Here is a 24,528-nt window from a genome sequence, read left to right as displayed (position 1 = left end):
ATTGCGATGCTACTAAAATTGTTTTTGGAGGTAAATTATCCTGTGGACTAATTATGTATAATTTCTTCATTTTCTTTATTCAAGCAAATGAATTCCAGATAAATTTCCTTTTAGGTCAAATTTTTCTTCCCTTGAAAAAATTCATGACTAAGCCTATATAACCCTAACACTGCCTTACTCAACCCTCAAGAACTCAGTATTACTACATATCCTGTTAGGAGGAAAGGAGCTAAAACTTGTCTGAAGGGCGCTAACATTACATACTTTGTCATGAAGTTGTTATTACTGAGCAGAGGTAAGACTAAATAACCCTGTAAAAGAAAAAAGGAGGGCTGCCTAAGAAGCATCAATACCTGACCTCCATCCTAAGACAATTACACAAAGGTTTTCCCATTTCCAGCATCCTAGTTACTCTTCATCTCTGCTGTGAACATGGGCCCTCAACTCCAGCAAGCTAGTCATAAAATTAAAAGCTGCCTGTGTTTAGTCTCCACATTGTCTCTTCCGAGTTCACTCCAATCAGGCTTTCATTGACGTCATTCTATCAGAACTGCTCTTGTCAAAGTCACCAATGGCCTCCATGTTACCAAAGCTAGAGGTCAACCTGGTTCTTATTCTACTGGATGATTACTTTTGAAACACATTCATTACATGCCTTCTGAAACCCCTCTGCCCTCTTTCTTTGGGTTTACTTCCTACCTCACTGACTCCTTCTTCCAGGGTTGTCTCTGCTGGTCCCTTTCATCTTTGAACTCTGGATTCCAGAACCTCTCATACATCCAATTGCCTGCTCAACCTCTCTACATGAGCATCTAACAGGCATCACAAACTTAAGCCCTAAATCCTAAATCCTAAGTCCTCCTGCTGTTACCACCTAACTGGCTCCTTGCAAAACCTTGCCCATCTCAGCAAATGGCAACTCCATTCTTCCAGGGGCTCAGAAGTCATCCTTGCCTCTTCATTTGTTTCTTTTCTTTCTCTCTCTCCTTCCTCCTCACCACATCTAATCTACTGGGATAACAGCTCTTCCTTATTATATCTTAAACCTCACAACTCACTACATCCCTCTCCAGCACCCGGCACAGTGAACATCATCTCCTGCCTTGATTATAGTAATGCCTCTGCTTCCTCTCTTCATTCTCATCCCCACAAGAGAGTGATCATTTTGTAAAAGATAAATTTGATTATTATATTATAAACCTGTTCAAAACCCTCTAAGGGCTTCCCACCTGCTATGGGTTGAAGTGTCCCCCCCACCCCACCCCACGAATTCACATGTTGAAGTCCTAACCCCCAATACCTCAGAATGTGACCTCATTTGGAAAGATGGTCGTTGCAGATTTATCAGTTAAGATGAGGACATTAGGGTGGACCCTAAACCAATATGACTGGTGTCCACATATGAAGGGGAAATTTGGACACAAAGACATACGCATAGGGAGAACCCCATGGGAAGGTGAGGGTTGAGACCTGCAAGCCAAGAACACCAAATACTGCCAGCCAACAACCAAAAGCTAGAAGAGAGAGACGGAGCACAGACTCTCCCACCACCATCAGAAGGAACCAGCCCCTGCAGGACCCTGAGGGCCTCATGACATCCAGAACCATGAACCAATACATTTCTGCTGCTTTTCCCACCCATTCTGCAGCACTCTATTACAGCAGGCCGAGCAAACTAATACACTATCTCACGCAGCACTAAAAGGTGAGTTCTGCAATGGCAGAAAGATCCCACCTGACTACCCCGACCCACACCCTGGCCCCCTCGACGTTCCCCCAGTAGGCCAGGCGCACGTCTCAGGGGCCCTGCGACGGCGCGTCCTGCGGCCTCCCTGCTCGGCTCCGGAACCATCCATTCTTTCACATGTCTGTTTCAGGGCCTCCATGAGGCCTTCTCCTCCCTCCAACACCCCCACGCCCCTCACCAAGTCTTGTCTTTCTCCACAATGGTGTCCCCTCCGGAAAACTAACTACCTACCGTGACAGACTGGGAGAGCCACTGGCAAGGCCCGCGGCGCAGCTGCAGGTGGGAGCACCCCAGGGCCCAGCTTCCCGGAGGCCGGAGAACTTCCTGCCGGAGGCCACACCCCTTCCGGGGCAGCGCGCCAGGGAACCCACCTGAGGGCAATGAGCTCAGCGCAGAGCGCCTCAGCCCGCCGGGCGATCCGTGCTCTCTCCACGGTGCTCAGGCCGCTGGGGCCTCCGTCAAACCCGCGCCACAGCTCGCCTTCTGCCTCTGCGCCATCCCGTTCCCACCCGCTTCTGTTCACTGTGCTGATCCCAAGTCAACACCTTGTTCCCCAACCTCCAGCTCAGCGCCTACTTCAAGAAAACCCAACCCTGAAGCACTTACCCGCCTCCGCCACTTGAGTATTATCCTGTTGAAGGTAGAGAGTTTGTTACAATGTGTCGCCAAAGCCTAGAACACTACCTAGTAGGGATAGGAAAGAACTGAATGGGGATGGCGGAAGGAAGAAACGGAGAGGAAAAAAGAAAGGGAGGGAGAGAGGGAAGGAGGGCGAGCACTGACTCTGTGGATAAGAGACTAGACCCTGGATAAAATAAACTCTTAAAATGGTCATTATCTGTCACAGAGCAAAAGGAATACATACTATGACAATGAAGCTGTGCGTGAGGTTTCCAAAGTGCACGTGTCTGTTTTATTCCAGAGGAACTTTAAAAAACTTGTGTACAAAGTTTCTGAGATTCACTTAGTATCTTTATACTCCTGACTCCTCCCCTCCTCCTGGGATTTTAAATTTTGCAACCTCAGGGTCTACCATCAAGAGGATTTTAGGACCCGGAACTTTCAGGTAGGAAAAATACTGTGTAATTACCGTTCAATAGCTTTGTGACATCTTATATGTTAATTCTTAACTCCCACTAACAACAAACTCTGCTTGGCATTGGATGGTAATAAACAGTATATTATAGCCTTTCTCTTTATTGACTGTGTCTTATTTCAGGCCTCACTCAATGTATTTTTTCCCCCTCAGAGAACTGCCTTTCACTTTATTGCAAAACTAATTGCATTCAGCTCTGACAAATGACATAAAATATATTTTCAATGCTCCATAATTGGCTACTTGTTTGGACCCAAATAAGGCTGATTTCCACCTGGTCACGTACTTCATGCCAGTTCAATCAAGAATATGCAGGTCTAACTACAAAGTAACAAAGCTGAGAGGGTTGTGTGTGCTTGATTTATAGAATCACTTCCATTTCTTTACATATCATTGCATGATGGGATTCTAAGGGGAAAATGTAAAGACATGTTTAACAACAAAATCACCACTAAACTAGAGCTACTATCACTCTGCTGGTCTGAATTACTCTAAGACAAATGGATTCAGAACACTGCTTATAGCACAGAAACGTCATACATAGTTGTATGAACACATAGATAAACATAAATATTCCATACATAGAAATATTTTATAACCATAAATATGAATAACAGGGTCCTCCCAGTCAAACCTATCTAATTTCATCAACCTTCTGAAATTACATCTTTCACTGAAGCAGTCCCAGGGCACAAATGCAATAAGATAACATGAATTAAAATACATAAAACCATCCAAGAGTAGCAAAGAATATACTATCCAATTTTTTAAGGGTAGAAGTTGAACTAAAAATAGTAATCAATGTTTTACCAGCTTAAAAAGCTAAGTCTTACATAGTGCCTGAAGCTACAACTCTACCAGACTTTCTCCAAGGTAGAATAATAATAATAATTAGCATGTTATTCATCCGTCTGGTATGCACCTAACTTGGCAGTGTACGTGTGCACGCTCATTTTGCAACCACAAGCTTCAGTTCTCTGCTACCTACGGCCATTAAGCAGAATCTGGGAACTTCCAAAATACAACATGCCATCCCCGATCACTATGCCAACATTTGAAGCACACACAAAAAATGAAGATTCTATGTAATCCTAATGAGTCCCTCATAATTATTACTGCTGAAGTTCAGCTCTCCACTTCATGACATCTGGGGACTGAAAACAGAAAACAGATTCCTGGGACATTTCAGAAGACTGGCCATTCCTGTTGATGATCTTAGATAAGGCAGAAGAAAAGAATCTCAAAGAGGCAGGAAGGTCTCCAGCTTTGGTGTCTGTGGGGACAGTCATGCTGCTCACTATGGCGGGGAACACAGCAAGTCCTAACAGGGTTAAAAAGTGCTGGCATCACACACCGTTGGCAGGGATGTAAACCCGAACAACCACTTTCACAGACTCCATGAAGGCTGGACAACCCAGCAATCCTATGCCTAAGAACACACTTGGCAGAAATGCGTGGTATGTGTCAAAAGTACATACAAGAATGCTCACAGCACCATTATTCTCAACAGCCAGCGATCGGGAAACCCAATGTCTGTCAACAGGCACGTCGGTAAGTGGAAGTACATTCACACAGTGGAAGACCACGCACAGAGAAGAATGAACTACTGCTACTCACAGCAACATGGGAGGCTGAGCGTTAGCCCACCAATATGAAAGAGGACATTCTGTATGACTTCATGTTTGTGAAACCGAAAACTCAGCCACAGTGACAGAGGTCCGATGAGAGGGATCTGCTCTGAAAGACAAGAGGAAAGCGGCAGAAAGGATGGAGCACTTTCTATCTTAATCTGATGAATGGATACACAGGTGCACACTTATGGAAAAACTCACCCAGAAGTTCACTGAAGTTTTCTGCACTGTCCTACAAAGAAAGTGTCAGTCGCTCGGTCATGTCCCAGTCTTTGCGACCTTAGAGACTATAGCCTGCCAGGCTCCTCTGTCCATGGGATTCTCCAGGCAAGAACTCTGGAATGGGTTGCCATGCCCTCCTCCAGGGGATCTTCCTGACCCAGGGATCGAACTTGGGTCTCCTGCATTGGCAGGCAGATTCTTTACCGTCTAAGCCACCAGGGAAGTCCAATACCTTAATTTTTTACATTTCATGAGTAAATTAAATTCTCCGAGGCCTGCAGCTTTATAGAGACAACAAATGCCCATCACTGAGCTTTCCCGAGGAAGTCATGAATGAAATGTTCTGGATGTGGCTCATATTCTTCAGATGCAGAACTGTATGGCCCTGACAGAGTATGTCATTCCTCTCCTACTTTTTCTAAAACCCGCCCAGACATAATTTATTGGACCCTTTTCTGTGTTGAAGGAACAGGGATCTCTATCCTGACACTGCTGTCTGTGAGCCGCAGGGAGACAAGCTGGGGCTCACTCACTTTTGTCTCCTAAGCACAGAGCAACAGGTACTGGATTTTGTTTGAATAATTCAACAAGCCTTCAGTAAAATTCCCTTAAAAGTTCACAACTAAAGATCATGTGTCACATCTTCCCTTATAATTATCCAAGTAGATGCAATCCTACACCAGCTATGATTTTTTTCCATAAAAAAGTTGATTTAATCCTCTAATATTATCATCCTTGAGAAATAAAAATGCTCCACAGTGGCACATATAGCTTAGCCTGACTTCATGCAGTACTTTTGTTTTCTAAAGCAGATCATAACAAAAGAATTTCCTACATAAGCTCTTTCTTTATTTATTGAAGTATAACTGGTTTATCATATTTTGTTAGTTTCAGGTGTATAGCAAAGTGATTCGGGATATAGTCTTCCTTTTTTACTCTTTTCCATCATATGCTATTACAAAATATTGAATATAGTTTCCTGTGCTATACAGTAGGTCCTTGTTTATCTACTTTATATATTGTAGTAAGTATCTGCTAATCCCATATTCCTAGTTTATCCCCCCGCCACCTTTCCCTTTCATAACCATAAGTTTGTTTTCTATGTTGTGAGTCTATTTGTTTTGTAAATAGGTTCATTTGTACTATCTTTTAGATTCCATATATAGGTGATATAATATTTATCTGACTTACTTCACTTAAGATGATAATGTCTAGGTCCATCTATGTTGCTACAGATAGAATTATTTCATTCTTTTTTATGGCTGAGTAATAGTCATATGGTGGTGGTGAAGACTCTGGAGAGTCCCGTGGACTACAAGGAGATCAAACCAGATGATCCTAAAGGAAATCAACCCTGAATATTAATTAGAAGGACTGATGCTGAAGCTAAATCTCCAATACTTTGGTCACCTGATGCGAAGAGCTGACTCATTAGAAAAGACCCTGATACTGGGAACGACTGAAGCAGAAGGAGAAGGAGGCGACAGAGAACGAGATGGTTGGAGGCCATCAGCAACTCGATGGACAAAGTTTGAGCAAGCTCTGGGAGATGGTGAAGGACAGGGAAGCCTGGTGTGCTGCAGTCTATGGGGTCGCAAAGATTGGACACGACTGAGCGGCTGAACAATATTCATACACACACCCCCCACATCTCCACTCATTCATCTCTCAGTGGACAATCAGGTTACTTCCACATCTTGACTACTGTAAACAGTGTTGCTAGGAACATTGGAGTGCACATATCTTTTCACCTTAGAGTTTTTGTCTTTTCTGGATATATGCCCAGGCGTGAGATCGCCAGATCATACAGTGATTCTGTTTTTAGTTTTTTAAGGAACCTCCATACTGCTTTCCATAGTGACTGCACCATTTACGTTGGTGCAGTGCAGGAGAGTTCTTTTTCCTACACACCCTCTCCAGCATTTATTGTTTGTTGACTTTTTGATGATGGCCATTCTGACCAGTGTGAGGTGATACTTCATTTTGTTTTTCATTTGCATTTCTCTAATAATTAGCTAGGCTGAGCACCTTTTCATGTGTCTGTTGGCCACCTGTATGTCTTCTTTGGAGAAATGTCTACTTAGATCTTCTGCCTATTTCTTTGATTTGTGGCTGTTTGGTTTTTTTGATGCTGAGTTGTATAAGCTATTAGTATATTTTGGAAATTAAGCTCTTGCTGGTCACATCGTTTGCAAATATTTTCCCCTATTCCATAAGCTGTCTTTTCCTTTTATTTATGATTTCCTTTGTGGTGCAAAAGCTTGTAAGTTTGAGTTAAGTTCCATTTGTTTATTTTTGCTTTTATTTCTCTTTGCCTTGGGAGACTGTACTAAACAAAAATATTGTTACTACTTATGTCAGAAAATGTTTTGCTACACAGGCTATTTCTTAAAGTTCTGTCTGTGATCATCTCATCAGAAGAAGTGAGAAAAAAGCAAATGCCAGTCATGAAAAGAAGACTACAAGTCCTCCTTTATATAATTAGGTTTGGCTACTGGATGTGTTATGTTTTGCAGTATTTCGTCGTGCAGGTCATGCATCAGAGACAATTTCATACTAGTCTTATACAGTTGGCCATTAATATATGGCTTCATTCCTGGAGGTAACAAAAATTCACCTCCTAAGAAAGATAAAGCAGTTGAACCAAAAAAAAGTAAGAATTTTCTCTAAGAGGAACTGAAAAGGAAGCCAGTGAATGCTAATCTCCCACTCCTGATTAAGGAGCTTTGGAGAAATGGAGAAGGAGCCAGTGGTCTCTTTCTGATGGACAGAAGCAGCAAGAGGTTGGGAGAGGACTCGGAGATGGAAAGCACAGCCCACTTTGGCCAATGAGCAACCTCCTCTCTGCCTTACCAATGCCTGTGTGGCACCCATGATCAAACCATGGTTATGAACAATCAGCACCAGCCTATTTAGTTCATCGGCTCAATTCAGGATCCACTGAAAATGTCAATAGCTATTCAGTTCTTTTTAAAGTTTATTACCAAGCATTCATTTATTTTTATTCTTCCCTCAACCCTCTCCAGAATACCCAAGTGTCAAAAAAGATGGTTCTTACCCCTCACCAAGTGGGGTAACCAGTCTGAGAAGTACAAGTGGGCAACCACTGACTGTGCCTCTGGGGTGCTGGGTAGTCCTGACTCAGCCACACCCTCCACTGCAGCGGCCAAGGCATCACAGTGAATTTTTGGCTTTGCAGGACTCATTGTGAGTGCTAAGTCACTTTAGTCGTGTCTGACTCTTTTCAACCCCATGGACTGTAGCCCGCCAGGCTTCTCTGTCCATGGGATTTTCAGGCTAGAATACTGGAGTGGCTTGCCATTTGCTCGTCAGGGGATCTTCCCAACCCAGGGATCTAACCCACATCTCCTAAGTCTCCTGCATTGGCAGGAGGGTTCTTTACCACTAGCGCCAGCTGGGAAGCCCCTGCAGGACTGATTACTTGTGTTCGATGACAAAACAAATGAAGCTATCTTTCTCACGTCTTCATTTTCAACTCCTTCATTTCACCACCAAAATTAGGGACCTGTTTTCACAAACCATAGCTGGTAGCATTAGTCAAATGATGTTTTTGACAATGGAGACCATACCATCTGAGGCTGAGATGGGCCTTCTGAAATGTTATTCTTCCCTGAGGCAGGAGGATAGCATAGGTGGGGCACAGTAGTAGTAAGACCAGATTATGAGGTAGTTTTTTGGAGAAGACCTCCAAACCTCTGAAAGTGAGCTTGACAGTGAACCTGTTCACAGTGAAACTTAAAAGCTTACTGGTTAAGAAACTTGGATTTACAAAAACAAAAATAAAAACAAAAAACTAGTAGAATTCTAGTCTTGCTTCAACCACTGCATGTACTATATTCTTTAAACTCTGTATTCCTTTCTAGATAACCAGAATATATTTACTTAGATGATATACCAGCAAGCCTTTTTCATCCACCAATTACCTTGACAGTAAAAGAGGAAAAAGATGAGAAAGACCTGGGGGAAAGAATGAATGTCACTGGTACTCATTAATACCACGTGATGGGCCCTCTTAGGCACTTTACTTATATATATGACAGCCTACAAACCTCACAGCCTTTTAAGGCAGAAACTGGTCTCTGCAGCCCGTAGAAGAAAACTGAGGTGTGATGTGTCCGAGACCACAGTTAGCAGCAGAACCAGGATTTGAGGCAAAGACAAAGGACGCCTCAGACCTTCCCTAGACCGTGATCCTCCCACTGGCACTCCTGAGCACGCCAAATGGAATCCTGGGCCTCCCCAAGGCGACTTCCACCAGCAAGCTTCCGGTGTTCCTTGCGGAGGCTGCCGTTTTCTGCATCAGTACTTCTGCAGCTCTCCCAGGACCCAGCTGGGAACAGGCCCGCCGCTGCCGCTGTTACCGCGGCAGTCTGAAAAATACAGCACAGCCTTGAGCAGGGCAGAAGAGCCTGAATGGGGAGAGAGAGAGGAACAGACACGTGCGTGCACGCAAGCCAGAAGGTGGGTGTGTGCGTATAAAAATAAGGACGGTGGAACTGTAAAAAAAAAAAAAAAAAGGAAGTAAAGATAAGTTTTAATTCATACAGAAGAGTGGTCACATTTCCTTAATACAGTATATCAGGATCTAATACTTAGTGGAATATTTGAATATTTGAAACATTTTGTTATGACAAAACTTTACAGATAGATATAGGTGCATAGATATCAATATGATGTATATAATTAGACACATCTAGAAGGTTACCCCGACTATTAACAATGCTACCGCACAAGGAGCAGGAAGAAAGAATGCGGCACTTATACTTAATTCTGTATATCTTGAGAGGTAAACAAGATAAAACCTAAAGAACAAACATAAGTTTTCAATAGTTACTACAGTTTTACGTGGAGATGTAATTTTAGATTTGACCCAGCTGATCACACCGCTCCCCTGAAAGATATCCTCGTTTGGCTTCTAAGACATCACACCCGCCATCAGAGCCCAGTCCTTCTAGGTCTCCGTTGCATCTTCCTCTGTCTCCAACCCTAACATGCCAGTGCAAGCCTTCTCTAACTTCACTGCCTTCCTGGATGATCTTTATACAGTAAGTCTACAGACAAATGAGTCCTGCTGTAAGAGCATATTCATGAGTCCAACAAAATTAGCCTGCTAAAACAGAGGGCAAGCTGTAATTTCACTAATGCCTGATGCTGATAGAATGCATGCTGACATCTTTGAAAGCTTGCAACTTAAAGGTTCTTATGTAGGGGACTTACTGTACCTCCAAATCTGTAAAGACCTCTATCCCCTAAGCTCCCATTGCTGGGTTCATATCTCCAATCAAGGTCTGTTCAACACCTCAAACTGTCCTATTCAAAGCTGAACTCCAGATCCACCCTGTCTTTGCCTGTTTGGACTGCTATAACAAAATACCATAGACTGATGGCTTAAAAACAACAGAAATTTATTTCTCACAGTCTGAAGGCTGGAAGTCCAGTATCAAGGCACCAGCAGACTCAGTGTCCAGTGAGAACACTCTGCCAGATGCAGACTGCCAACCTCTCGTATCTTCACGTGGCGGAGAGCAGAGAGGGTCAGCCAGCTCTCCCGTGACTCCTACAAGGGCACTAATCCCATTCATGAGGGGTGCACTCCCGTGACCTTACCTAAACCTAATTACCTCTCAAAGACCCACATATACTAATGTCATCACATCAGGGAGTAACACAAATTTGGTGGGGGTAACACATTCAGTCCGTGACACTCCCCCACCCAAACCTGTTTCACGAATCACAGTCTTCCCCATTAAAGCAGCCTTATACTTCCAACCACTCAGACTAAAATCCTTGGAATCATCCTCGACTCCTCCCGTTCTATCACACCCCACATGCAACCCATCAATAAATCCCACTGGCTCCACTTTGAAAATATATTAAGAATCCAATCACCTCCACTGCTACTGGCCTTTTCCAACTCTGCATCATCTCTCAAACCAGATTACCACAGTCACCTTGGGACTAATTTCCCTGAGTCCAACCCAACACTCCTAAAGTCTGTTGTCACACAGCTGCCAGATGACCCATGTAAAACGTAAGTCAGACAGTGACCCTGGGCTGGGAACCCTCCAGTGGCTTCGCATCTTAGTTGGCTCTAAAGTCAAGGCTGTTCTAATGGCCCAACCAACCCTACAGGATGCTTCACCACCTTCACCCCACCTTTTTATCTACCTGCCCCCGTCCACTCATCTCACCTCACCCCAGCCATGCTGACATTCTCCTGCTCCACAAACACCACTGCCTGAAGCACTCTTTCCCAAAGTATGCATAGCACAGACCATCCCTCCTCACCTCTTTCAAGGGCTGACTCAGAGCACCTTCTCTGGAATGTCTTCCCTGACTGACCCCCGTTGAAAACCACTCCGAATATAAAAGAAGAATGCCTATAACTGAGTCCCTGTTGCTGATCAGCAGAGACTAGCACAACACTGTAAATGAGCAACACTTCAATTAGAAAAATAAAAACTAAAATCACATCCCCCCTTCTCACCCTCCCCAATCCCCGCCACCATCCCTCTGGTCCGACTTATTTTTCTCCGCAGTCATTCTTTTTCAGTCGCCAAGTCGAGTCTGACTCTTCATGCTGCAGCACACCAGGCCGCCCTGTCCTTCCCATCTCCCGGAGCTTTTGCTCAAACTCATGTCCATTGACTCGGTGATGCCATGCAACCATCTCATCCCCTGTCGCCCTCTTCACCTTCTGTCTTCAATCTTTTCCAGCATTGGGGTCTTCTCTAAAGAGTCAGCTGTTCACATCCAGGTGGCCAAAGGATTGGAGCTTCAGCTTCAGCATCAGTCCTTCCAAAGAGTATTCAGGGTTGATTTCCTTTAGGATTGACTAGTCTGATCCCTTCCTTTTCAAAAGTCTTCTCCAGCACCACAGTTCAAAAGCAACAATTCTCAGCGCTCCACAGTACTTACACCTTATAATGTCGATTACTTATCTCCTTTAGTTACTGTCTATAATCCTGACAGTGGAAGCGAGCTCCACAAAGGCTCGGATTTCTATCTGCTGTTCCCTGCTTTGTCTCCAGGATCTCACTGGCCCTCAATAAATACAGTGAATGAGTAAATAGAACCTTTGTTCAGCCACTTATTCTCACCACCATCTTCAACTAGTTTAGTGGAAAACAATTCCATGCTCACCATTATGTTGTTCCTGTCCTGAATTTTCTAATTAAACATCTCCCCAAAGGTCTCCCTCACCAGGCTGCCCTGTGTCCAATGCTAGCCTGCCCTCGCAGTGGAGAAAGGCCTAGTTTTTTTTGCAAGTGGGAGAAGACTTAAAAGGCTCTGCCCCAAGTGTTATTATTATCTCCAAATGTTGACATATCTGGTGATGTTTATTTTTTATTTTCCTTCTGCCTAAGCCTTGTCATAATGAATACATAATGAATGACTCTCATGATAAAAGAAAACCACAACTGGAAATGATTCCCCCCTTTAAAACTAAAAATAAGAGTAGACTGGACCACAGCTGAAATAATTCATGCACTAGCCATCACAGCTCTGAGCAGTGTAGCCAAAGAAATCCTGAGGCCACACGCCTCCTCTCCCCTCTGAACATCTACCAGCTGCACGGCACCACCAATGGGCCGCCTTCCGGGGGTGCTTTTTCTAAACTTACGCAGGTTCAGAACATAGACTAACGTCACTGAGAAATTTGGAAACAATTAACAAACCCATCTTTAAATTGATTACTTAAAGATACAGGTGGTTCACCAGATTTAAAAACAAAACCATGTTGGCTCAACATGCGGGTTTATTTTTTTTTTTATTTTGCCTAATCAGCAATCTGCACAAAGCTTTGTGCCAATGTCTGGCCTATTTTAATCACTTTTCCCTCTATTTAAACAATGTGATTTTTTTTTCACCTCCTAATCCAAATGTTCAAACGGTGAACGCTATTTTCAAGAGACTGTATGGACCCAATGGTGCAGCATTGATCCAAGCCCACAGGAATCGTTGAAACTGAATATTAAGTGAACCTTCTCAGCCCTTGTAGTCTTTTAGCAAATTGAAGAATAACAACACTAACAAGAGCCAGTGCTTTTTGTTTGTTTCAGGACCTACTTTGGACAAGCACCAGTCTAAGCACTTCAAGTTAATATGCTCATTTAATCCTCCCGAAGTCTTTTACCCCTATTTAAAAAGATGGAAATACAGAGGCACTGAGAAGTCAAGAAATTACCTTAAGGAGACACAGCAGTTAAGTGGCAGAATTCAAACCCTGGCTCTAGGACCGAAGTCAGGCACCAGAGGAAGTCTTGTGCCTCTGGGAGTAACCCCTGGGGCTATCTCCTTGCATGCCACGCCTCTGGATACACTACTCCCATTACCCCTAATGTTACTTATTTGTTGCCTAGAAAACTCCAATTCAACCTCCAAAACCTGAAACCCTGAGAGTTAATCGTGCTCTTTCTATCACCGTTTGCCTTGTTTATATACTATTTTATTAAAACGTAAATAAATTCATCTTCCCTGACTTCACTATTCACTTAAGCGAAAAGGGCTGTATCTGATTCACAGCTCAATTCTCCACACTTAATATCAAAAGAATGAATTAATTTACAAATTTGAAAACTTTCGAGGTTTATTTAATAATATAACAACATTTATTACATGCTTACTATCCCAGGCGCTTCGTGTATTTTAATTCACTTAATCCTTGCATGCCAAGTTGCTTCAGTCGCGTCTGACTCTCCTACAGCCCCATGGACTGTAGCCTGCCAGGCTCCTCTGTCCATGGGAGTCTCCAGGCAAGAATACTGGAGTGGGCTGCCATGCCCTCCTCCAGGGGATCTTCCCAACCCAGGGATAGAACCTGCATCTCTTAGATCTCCTGAATGGGCAGGTGGGTTCTTTATCACTAGCACTACCTGGGAAGCCACTTAATTCTGACCATAACCCTACTGACAAAAGTACAGTTAACATTTTGGAGACAGTGTTAAAGATTCTATTACTGCCCACAGTCAAAGCTAGTAAGAATCAGAATTTGACTCCAGGCAGTGTGGCTTCATGGCTCACTGCCTCCCCAGGACACACGTCCTGTACTGGACTCCCCAAGGTCCAGAGGAAAGGTCAGAGATAGTTCTTGCCCAAAAAGATGCCACACGGAATCTACTTTTCTTCTTCACATTAATGGAGGGAATGATCACCTGAAGGATTTATGTTCACCCTGAACACTCACTATCTAGCATGAAGTTTGCTATTAAAAAAGCTCAGTAGATATTAGTTGAATGATCAAAAATCATTTCCATATACTTTGTTGTTGTTGTTTAGTTGCTATAATTATAATACATTCATATATATATATGAATACTGTTGTTGTTTAGTCACTTAGTCATGTCCGACTCTTTGAGACCCCATGGACTGCAGCACGCCAGGCTTCCCTGTGCATCACCATCTCCTGGAGTTTGCTCAGACTCATGTCCATTGAGTTGGTGATGCCATCCAACCATCTCCTCCTCTGTCACCCCCTTCTCCTCCTACCCTCAATCCTTCCCAGCATCAGGGTCTTTAGCAATGAGCCAGCTCTTTGCATGAGGTCACCAATGTACTGGAGTTTCAGCTCCAGCATCAGTCCTTCCAATGAATATTTAGGGTTGATTTCCTTTAGAGTTGACTGGTTTGATCTCCTTAGAATGACTGAATTTTTCACATGTAATAGCATCAGGAACTGGTCAAAGTATTAAACACATATTTTATCTTCAAAATGGCTATGTGAGGACTTCCCTGGTAGTAGAGTGGATAAGAATCCACCCAATGCAGGGAACAAGAGCTCAATCCCTGATCCAGGAAGATTCCACATGCCACAGAGCAACTAAGCCCATGTGCCACAACTACCGAAGCCCATTCGCCCTAGAGCCTGTGCTCCACAATAAGAGAAGCCAGCACAACGAGAAGCGCCATGAACCACAACCGCAGAGCAGCCCCCACTCGCCACAGCTAGAGAAAGCCCACGTAGCAACGAAGACTCAGTTCAGTTCAGTTCAGTCGCTCAGTCGTGTCCGACTCTTTGTGATCCGACGAATCGCAGCACGCCAGGCCTCCCTGTCCATCACCAACTCCCGGAGTTTACTCACACCCATGTCCATCGAGTCGGTGATGCCATCCAGCCATCTCATCCTCTGTTGTCCCCTTCTCCTCCTGCCCCCAATCCCTCCCAGCATCAGGGCTTTTTCCAATGAGTCAGCTCTTCACATGAGGTGGCCAAAGTATTGGACTTTCAGCTTCAGCATCAGTCCTTCCAGTGAACACCCAGGACTTATCTCCTTTAGGAAGGACAACACAACCAAAAATAAGACAATTTTTTTTTTAATGACTATGTGAGGAAGGTATCCTTTTTAGCCCTACTTTACAGATGAGGAAACTGAGGCACGACACATTTCAAAAACTCGAGGTTCAGGATCACAACATCAGACTGTGAAACCAGGATTCACACTCAAGCAGTCTGACTCTGAAGACCTGTCGTTTCCTGTGGCTACTGGAACAAACACAAATTATTTGACTTAACACAACAGAAACGGATTCTCTCACAGTTCCAGAGGCTTGAAATCAAGATATTGGCAGGACCATGCTCCCTCCTAGGCATCTAGGAGAGGATCCTTCCTAGCCTCCTCCAGCATCCAGTACTCAGCTGCTTCAGTTGTGTTTGACTCTTTGCGACGCTATGGGCTGTAGCCCATCAGGCTCTGTCCATGGGATTCTCCAGGCAAGACTACTTGAGTGGGTTGCCATGCCCTTCTCCGGGGGATCTTCCCAACCCAGGGATCAAACCCAGGTCTCCTGCATCACAGGTGGATTCTTTACTACTGAGCCACCAGGGAAGCTCCCCCACCCCCCAGCTTCCAGTAGTCCTGGTGAAACTCTAATCTCTGGCTTCATCTCCATATAGTCATCTTTTTTCTGCGTCTGTGTATCTCTGTCTTCACATGATATTCTCCCTCTTTATGTCCAAATTTCTCTTCTGATAAGGACATCAGTTACAGTGGATTAAGGGCCCACCTTGCTCCAATCTAGGATTTCCCTGGTAAAGATGGTAAAGCATCTGCCTGCAATGCGGGAGACCTGGGTTCGATCCCTGGGTTGGGAAGATCCCCTGGAGAAGGAAATGGCAACCCACTCCAGTACTCTTGCCTGGAAAATCCCATGGATGGAGGAGCCTGGTGGGCTACAGCCCATGGGGTCGCAAAGAGTCAGACACGACTGAGCAATTTCACTTTTTGCTCCAATCTGACCTCATCTTAACTTAATGACATCTTCAAAGACCACTTTTCAAATAAGGTCACCTTCAAAAGTACCAGAGCTTAAGACTTCAAGGTATTGGCTGGGAGGTAGGAGGCAAATAGACTATACAGAACTGACTCCAGAGATGCAAGGAAATGACTCCGTTTTTGTAGCCAGTTAATTCTCTTGACTGGAACAAGATTTGTTAGTTCTCAAATCACTTGTGAATACAGAGTGCGAGCATGCTGAGTCACTCTGGTCTTGCCTGAGTCTCTGTGAGCCTCTGGACTGTGGCCCACCAGGCTCCTCTGTCCTTGGCATTCTCCAAGCAAGAATACTGCAGTGGGTTGCCATGCCCTCCTCCAGAGGAAGATCCCCAGGAATCAAACCCAGGTCTCCTGCATTGCAGGTGGATTCTTTACCACCAGCAAACCCCTGAATACAGTAAGTGAAAGTGAAAGTTGCTCAGTAGTGTCCGACTCTTCACGACCCCATCGACTATATACTCCATGGAATTCTCCAGGCCAGAATACTGGAATGGGTAGCCTTTCCCTTCTCCAGGGAATCTTCCCAACCCAGGGATCGAACCCAGGTCTCCCACATTGCAGGCAGATTCTTTACCAGCTGAGCCACAAGGGAAGGCCAAGAATATTGGAGTGATTAACTATCCCTTCTCCAGGGGATCTTCCCGACCCAGGAATCAAACCAGGGTCTCCTGCATTGCAGGTGGATTCTTCACCAACTGAGTTATCAGGGAAGCCCTGAATACAGAAGGAAGTGGTTAAATGTTTGAGATTCAAGGATTTCTTTACATACGAGATAAACAGAACACAATCAAAATGTAAAAATATTTTAAGCAAATTAGAAACTTTATCATAAAAGAGTATTTCCCCAGAATGGAAGTCAGTTAATATACTAGAAAAATTCAAAGCAAAATACTTATAGTCTGCATACTTTCCCATTCTCAATTTGCTATACACCAACCACCCTTTCTTCCTTCAAAGCAATACTTCTGAATTTTGACAATGGACAATCATCAAACAATATTCTATAATAGTGACTTATAATCATCTGATACTTTCTTTTAAAACTCCTAAGTTTCCATTTCTTTTGATTCTCTGGGGTCCACAGCTAACAGTTTAAGATTACATGCAGCCTTCAAATTTTCACTAACAAAAATTAGTGTTCAAGGAAACATGTAAATGAAGTACAAAATTTTTGCAAGTAAATGGATGTATTTCAAATTTAACCCATTGACAGTTTCCCTATATCCTTCCAGAGTCTAGTGTCAGACTCGTGCATTCACCCTACATCAACTGTGGTTTCTTCATCTGTTCATCACCACACAGTGGAAGCCTGATTTTCTCTGCATGCTAAGGAAACAACTAGAAATTTCCAAACAGGCTAATTCACAATTTTTTGGTCCTTTAAACAGATTCTCTGGCAAGAATAATTGCTAACCAGCTCAGTACTCAAGAATTATTCTTCGAGATGGTTTCCTTAGATGACATCATTGATAACTAATTAAATGAACACATTTTTACTAGCATCACCTGGATGACAAAAAGACCACAAAGCTGCCTTAACTCATTTTAAATATCAATATATAGCATTTAACACAGGATGCACACGCACAGTATGCCAAAGTTAGTCAAAGCAAACACCACAGGCAAAATGATATTCTCTAAAATCAAATTCTTGACCTGAAATTCTATCTGCCTTTTTGTATTCCATCAGTATCCTAGCTCAAATCAGAAGTGGAAGTAGTAATAGATTATTCCAGAGGATGGTTCAATTATTTTGGAAGAAACAAATGAACTGTATTTTTTTTTAAACAAAGTAACAGACTTCCTGTAGAAAAAGACCACTATTAACATGGAATAATTTGGCAAATAAAATCCAATTTTGCTAGTACACCACATTAAAATGCAATTTTCAGACTAATATATTTACAGAACATTTCGAGACGGCCAGTTGCTCACCCCTGGAGGCTGGAGCTTATCCTCTCTAATTATACTGAGTGCATTCTCAGGACAGAATGCTCAATGATTAGAGAAATAACTTACTTTTTTCCTAAAGAAAAACATCTCAACCCCAGTTACATCCTTTAAAAGCATATATCACCCTACAGAGAGTATCCATTTTCTTTGTTTAAAACAGCAATTAGGAAAAAGATGCAAAACAGCTACAATTACAACACTTTGTGCTTCTCACAAGCTTTCTCGCACTGGTTGGTCCTTAGACTCTCCATTCTCCTGGGAAATTTCCTAATTTTTGCAATCTAGTAGCTCTTGTGTCTCAGGGAAATATTCATTTAAGGGGGGGTGTGTGCGTGTGCATGTGCGCGTGCAAGCATTAGCATTCACATTTACTGAGTGCCTTCCCCATGCCAAGTTCTGTCCTCATAATCTACATTCAGCCCAGTCCAGCACCTGCTCCAGCTGTGTGCCCTGGAACAACCTGGGTGAGCCTCAGCTTCCCCACCTGTATTTGCAGATGATGACAGTAGCTGCCTCATAGAGAAGCGAGGCCAAATGATCTCCACGTAAGGCATTCATCACAGTGACTCACAGGAAATGAGTTGTGTCACAGGAAATGCTCAATAAATAAACATTAACCCTAATTAATTTCTGGGCTTCCCTGGTGGCGCAGATGGTATAGAATGACCCTTCAGTGCTGGAGGTCGGGGTTCGATCCCTGGGTTGGGAAGATCCCCGAGAGATGGGAATGGCAAGCCACTCTAGTATTCTTGCCTGGAGAATTCCATGTACAGAGAAGCCTGGCAGGCTACAGTCCATGGGTCGCAGAGTCGGACATAACTGAGCAACTAACACTCTCACTTTCACTTATAATTTCTATAGGATCCTTCTTCCTGTAAGAAAAAGGAGGTAACCTTTTCTGATAGAGACTGACCAGGATCAAATCCCAATCTGCAGGTCTCCAAAATCTATCAAACTATAATACAAGGCAGCAAATGCACTAAGGAACTGTCATCCACATTCTCTTTAGACAATAAAAGGGGACAGGGGAGATAACAGTCAACCCAAGGCCATGTAGTTGAATACACAGCATTAAAAACCAACTATAGGACTTCCCTAGGGGTGCAGTGGATGAGAACTGGCCTGCCAATGCAGCAGACACGGGTTCAATCCCTGATTCTGGAAGATTCCTCATGCCTCATAGCAATGAAGCCCATGAGCCACAACAATCAAGCCTGTGTTCTAGGGTCCGAGAGCCACAACGACTGAGCCCACGTGCCTAGAGCCTCGAGCCCGAGCTCTGCAACCAGAGGAGCCCCCACGAGGAGAAGCCCGAACACCACAAACAAGAGTAGCCCCGGCAAAGTGGTGAGGACCTAGCGCAGTCAAACCCAGTGCAGCCAAGAAGTTAAATAAAATTTATAATTTTATAAAAGCCTACTACTACCAATTATGAATGTCTTCCCACCAGCCTTTGTTTAAAAAAGAACGATTTTTTAAACATTTTAATCCTAAACCGTATGTCAGTTTTTGATCAAGGACCATCTTCCATAGCATAGTTAACAAATGTGGAGTTCATCTAAAATGTCTAGTCCACCTACCAACCATTTCCACATGAGGAAATCAAGAAAGTAAATAAGTTGATCACTTTATAGCACACATGTTCACGTGATCACAGTAAACCGTCCCACCCAGGTAGTTATCATTCTGCATATTTCATAGAGAAACTGTGGCTCAGGCAGGGCACCTACCTATATCCAGCAACCCCAGGGCTGGGCCCAAATTGAAACTTGGCTCTGTCTAGCTCTAAAGTCTACGTTCTCTTTAGAACAAAATGGTCATGGCAAAAGAAGGGTTAGGCCAGCTGGTCACCTGGCTATGAGGGCATAATCAACTAAATAAATGGGAAAGGTACCACAGTTTTTGAGGACACCCCAATTGAAGATTAATTTTTATCAAATCACTTCATCTCCAAAGTAGAAGTCAGTAATATACATGGCCAAAAACATGACCCAAATAACGTGTGTGCATGCTAAGCCGCTTCAGTTGTGTCCAACTCTTTGCGACACTATGGACTGTAGCCCGCCAGGCGCCTCTGTCCATGGGGTTCTCCAGGTAAGAATCCTGCAGTGGGCTGCCATGCCCTCCTCCAGGGGATCTTCCTGACCCAGGGATGGAACCTGCGTCTCTTAGTCTCCTGCATTGGCAGGCGGGTTCTTTACCCCTAGCGCCACCTGGGAAGCCCTGATCCACATAAGGCATACCCAACTGATTATTTCAAATTGGTCTGTGTTAGGGTTAGTTCCACAGTGAAGAAAGCTTTTGAAAACACAGGACTTCGGGATCAGGTTCAGGTGAATGGTACCTATTCCCTCTCAAGCTGCCAGGGTCCTTGTCCGCCTCCCAACCCTCAGAGTCTCAGCCCCGGTAGCATACTACACAGATGTTAGAACAGGCCCCCAGGTTCCAAACTGATAATAAGTCAAAATTCCTCAGGTCACAGTACCTGGGCTGGTGAGCGTACGGGATCAGTTCGATATCTTTTAACTGCAGTAAAATGTACATAACAAGATTTATCATTTTAGCCATTTTTAGGGGCACAGTACTGTGGAACTAAGCAAGTTCACACTGTTGTGTAACCATCACCACCATCCATCTCCACAACTTTTTCATCTTCACCACCTGACACTCTGGACCCATTCAACAACTCCACATTAGCCCTTCCCTCCACGCCCTGGCAACCACCTTCCACTTTGTCTGTATGAATCTGACTTTTCTAGGCACCACATGTAAGGACATTCGTACAATACCTGTCCTTTAGGACTGGTTTATATCACTAAGCATGATGCCAGTTCTCTTCTTGCTCCCAGTTCTCCTTGAGGAAACATCCTTGAAATTCACACTCTTTAGATGAATTAAAAGTGAATACACAAAAATTACATTTCCCTTTTAACTCATTGCTAAAAGGATACATTCAAAGAGCCAACTCATTGGAAAAGACCCTGATGCTGAAAAACATTGAGGGCAGGAGGAGAAGGCGGCAACAGAGGATGATGGTTGGATGACATCACCAACTCCATGCACATGAGTATGAGCAAACTCTAGGAGATGGTGAAGGACAGGGAAGCCTGTGTGCTGCAGTCCATGGGGCTCCAGAGTCGGAGGTTACTCAGTGACTGAACAACAAAAGGATATAAAAACCACTAAGAATGGCTAGGAAAGGATTGAGAGTAAGCCAGCAGAGCCACCCCCAACTTCATGAAATCTCTACTTGTTCCTATTCGTTCTCTCAAAATGTTTCACTCTATGCAAATAAAATGTTTAAAACTGCATCACAGTAGGTATACTCCTCCTTTAACTTAACCATCTACCAAAAAGATATATCTCTAAGCATTTTGAAAGTTAGTTTTCAAGGTCAACACTGAAGGTAAAGCAAATGTGATTTCATGAAAATATGTATCCACCGAGCTCTCCAATGCAAAGAAACTGTTTCGGGCATGCTAGTACCACACTGCTTAATAGCTGGTGCTACAAAAAGAAAGTAACAGCTTTATAAATGTTCATACAAAAATCATTTAAATGTTAAGCAAAAATGTATGTAAACTCTGAATGGGCCATCCATCCCACTGTTATCTCTCTCAGTGGAAAGCAGCACAACAGCATCTAATGAAAATCTTGTTTCCTTTACAAGAAATAAAGATAATAATGCCACAAATCAACACTTTCCCTTATTGTCTATTTTTATTGGTTTTTCTTGCAAGCCACATGTTCTCAGAACAAAAGAGGGAAAAAAAAGACAAAATTCAATAAAATGCTACATCTTATTTTTGCTTCTTATTTCTGCTTGCAGCTTGTAAAATATATACATAACAGCAGGATCTAGTACCAGTAAGGGAAAATGATTTAAGCTAAAATAAAACTCAAGTCAGCAGGAGATGGCTTTGATCGGGAGACCATTATACGTAAGTTGAGGGAATGCAAGACTTCCTTTATTTATTTTAGTACAAATAACCTCAAGTCCTGGAAAAAAGACACGTTTAGAAACTGACGCTGACCCAACTGCTGAGTCTCATGGATGAGCGTGGTGAGCATTTCTTCTGTTGCAGCCCTGCTCATGCAGTTTCTGCTCAAATCACTGGGATCCATTTAATTCAAACGTGGGAGTTTCTTCTCCCTGAATTTTAGAATAATAGATGGCTGAAGACACGGAGATCCTGACCACAGCAATTGTGCTCAGACGCTCAGTGGTGTCCGGCTCTTCGTCACCCCATGGACTGTAGCCTGCCAGGCTCCTCTGTCCATGGGATTCGCCAGGCAAGAATACTGCCGCAAGTTGCCGTTTCCTTCTCCAGGGGATCTTCCAGACCCGAGGATCGAACCTACGGCTCCTGCTTTTCCCACATTGGCAGGAGGATTCTTGACCACTTCCCAGGGCCACCTGGGAAGCCTGACCATAGTAATGGTATCCAACAAGACCGGTCACACTCAATTCCCCATCCCATTTAGGGAAAGCACCAGTGCCAAGAAAACGGCACCCTGACACAAAAGACACAAAAGCACCGATTCCCAGAACTAAGAGGGACCCTCTGGGACTCCCAGCCCTAGTTCTCCTCACGTTCCAGGAGGTTCCTTCCTTGGGGGGAGGGTTTTTGTGGGCTCTTCCATCTCCAGCTTCTTTTAACCCCCTTCTCAGTGAAGTATTACTGCATCTCTCTGGGAGTTTCCCCAAATACAGAAAAGTCAGCAACATGGGTCAGGGGCCTTTCCCCACCCCTGACAACAGAGCCAAATGCTCTTTCGCTCTGAATTATGCTATCTACACTAATATCCTTTCAAAAAGACTCACTCTGGGCTCTCCCTCTAGGGAAAATTTTCAGTGAGCTCACCCCACCTAGCTCCTTTCCTGGCCTCTGTGTCAAACTAGAACCATCAACATGATTGGAGAATAAAACTCTCCAAAAACATAGACCTAGTCCATCTTCCCTGACTTCAGGGAGGACCAAAACTAAACACACCTCAACAGAAAAATAATCCAAAGCCAGCAGTTTTTTTAAGTTGGAAATAAGATTCCAACATCTCAGCAAAAACCCAGGTCAGGGTTAACCATGTCATGACCCCAAATTTCTTTTTCTCATACCAAATGCTCAGCCTTAGCGACTCCAACTGGTCGCTCCTCTCTCTCTTTCCACCTGGAGTTAGCTGACCTCCAGGACAACATCTCCGTACCCCAAAGAAGACAGGATAAAGTCATAATTTGAACAATGGAAGTCAAAAACCACCCTCCATTAGCCAGTTCCTCCCCTAAATGCACCAAACGAGCAACAATCTCTCAGGCTCAAGATGCCATTTATCTTTGGACCCAAGCCAGGGGGACTGATCAACTGATCAGGCATGAGGAAAATCAGCAAAAGAAATCCTGTCCCAACTGAAGATCCTGCATGTGTGAGTGCTCAGTCATGTCCAATCTGCGACCTCATGAATTGCACCCACCCACACTTCTCTGTTCATGAGATTTCCCAGGTAAGAATACTGGCGTGGGTTACCTTCCCTTCCTTCAAGGGTCTTCTCGACCCAGAGATCGAACTCGTGTCTCCTGCATCTGCTGCACTGGCGTGAATGTGAAAGTTGCTCAGTCGTGTCCAACTCTTTGTGACCCCATGGACCCTATACACTCCATGGAATTCTCCAGGCCAGAATCCTGGAGTGGGTAGCCTTTCCCTTCTCCAGGGGGTCTTCCCAACCTATGATTTGTGCATTGGCAGGCAGATTTGTTACCACTAAGCCAACCTGTAGTCCCCTACAATGATAAGAAACAGGGAGAAGAAGGGGGAGCAGAGAGAAATCTGCCTCACATGAAGCATTCCTTCAGGTGCGTGCAAAGCAGAACCTTAAGAGCAGGCTGTTCAACGTGTGCACCAAGAAACACCTGTTCAGAAGAGGCCGTGCAAATACACCCACAGGCAAGTGCTGGGTTAAAGAAAGCTAACAAATTTCTTTGCAGCAGGAAATCTTGAGTACACTGATGAGTAGGTACACACAGCTTTCTGAATTTAACACAGAAGGCTTTATTCACAACGTATTTCCAATGATTCAGGTTTCCAATTACTTTGAGAAACACTACTTTAGAGGCTGTGGAAGCAAGGCAAGCCAGAGCTGAGGCCTGAATGAGCAGAAAAAATAATAAGGCAACATCAATATAGTTTTTGGACAATAGGAGCATTAGGGCTCCTTGAAGAGTTTTTTTATTGTTGGGGGGATATATTCCTTGATTATCTTTTTTTTTTTTAATTACTGATCTATTTAGTTTCAGGTGGACAGCAAAGTGACTCAATTTTACATAAACAGGTATTCTTTTTCAGATTCTTTTGCACTGTAAGTTATCACAAGATACTGAATATAGTTTCCTAAATTGTTTTTGTTTATCTATTTTATATGTAGTAGTGTATATCTCAGAGAAGGCAATGGCAACCCACTCCAGTACTCTTGCCTGGAAAATCCCATGGGCAGAGGAGCCTGGTAGGCTGCAGTCCATGGGGTCATGAAGAGTTGGACACGACTGAGCGACTTCACTTTCACTTTTCACTTTCAGGCATTGGAGAAGGAAAT

General features: G+C 43.8%; 1 protein-coding gene across 11 annotated transcripts in view; it reads right to left on the bottom strand.

Moving 5' to 3' along the window:
- APBB2 (amyloid beta precursor protein binding family B member 2) overlaps positions 1 to 24,528 on the bottom strand; it is a 405,670-nt gene that overhangs the window by 322,994 nt on the left and 58,148 nt on the right. The window contains exon 1 of one of the 11 annotated variants that reach the window (XM_020878939.2): positions 1,979 to 2,065. The exons of the other annotated variants lie outside the window; for them this stretch is intronic. The gene's annotated coding sequence lies outside the window, so the exon portion shown is untranslated. Of the gene's footprint in view, positions 1 to 1,978; positions 2,066 to 24,528 lie in introns of those variants that run through there. 11 annotated transcript variants of the gene reach the window in all.

Source organism: Odocoileus virginianus, chromosome 21 (genome assembly GCF_023699985.2).
Source record: "Odocoileus virginianus isolate 20LAN1187 ecotype Illinois chromosome 21, Ovbor_1.2, whole genome shotgun sequence".
Classification (NCBI taxonomy): domain Eukaryota; kingdom Metazoa; phylum Chordata; class Mammalia; order Artiodactyla; family Cervidae; genus Odocoileus; species Odocoileus virginianus.
This window is presented reverse-complemented; position numbering and strand designations above follow the sequence as displayed.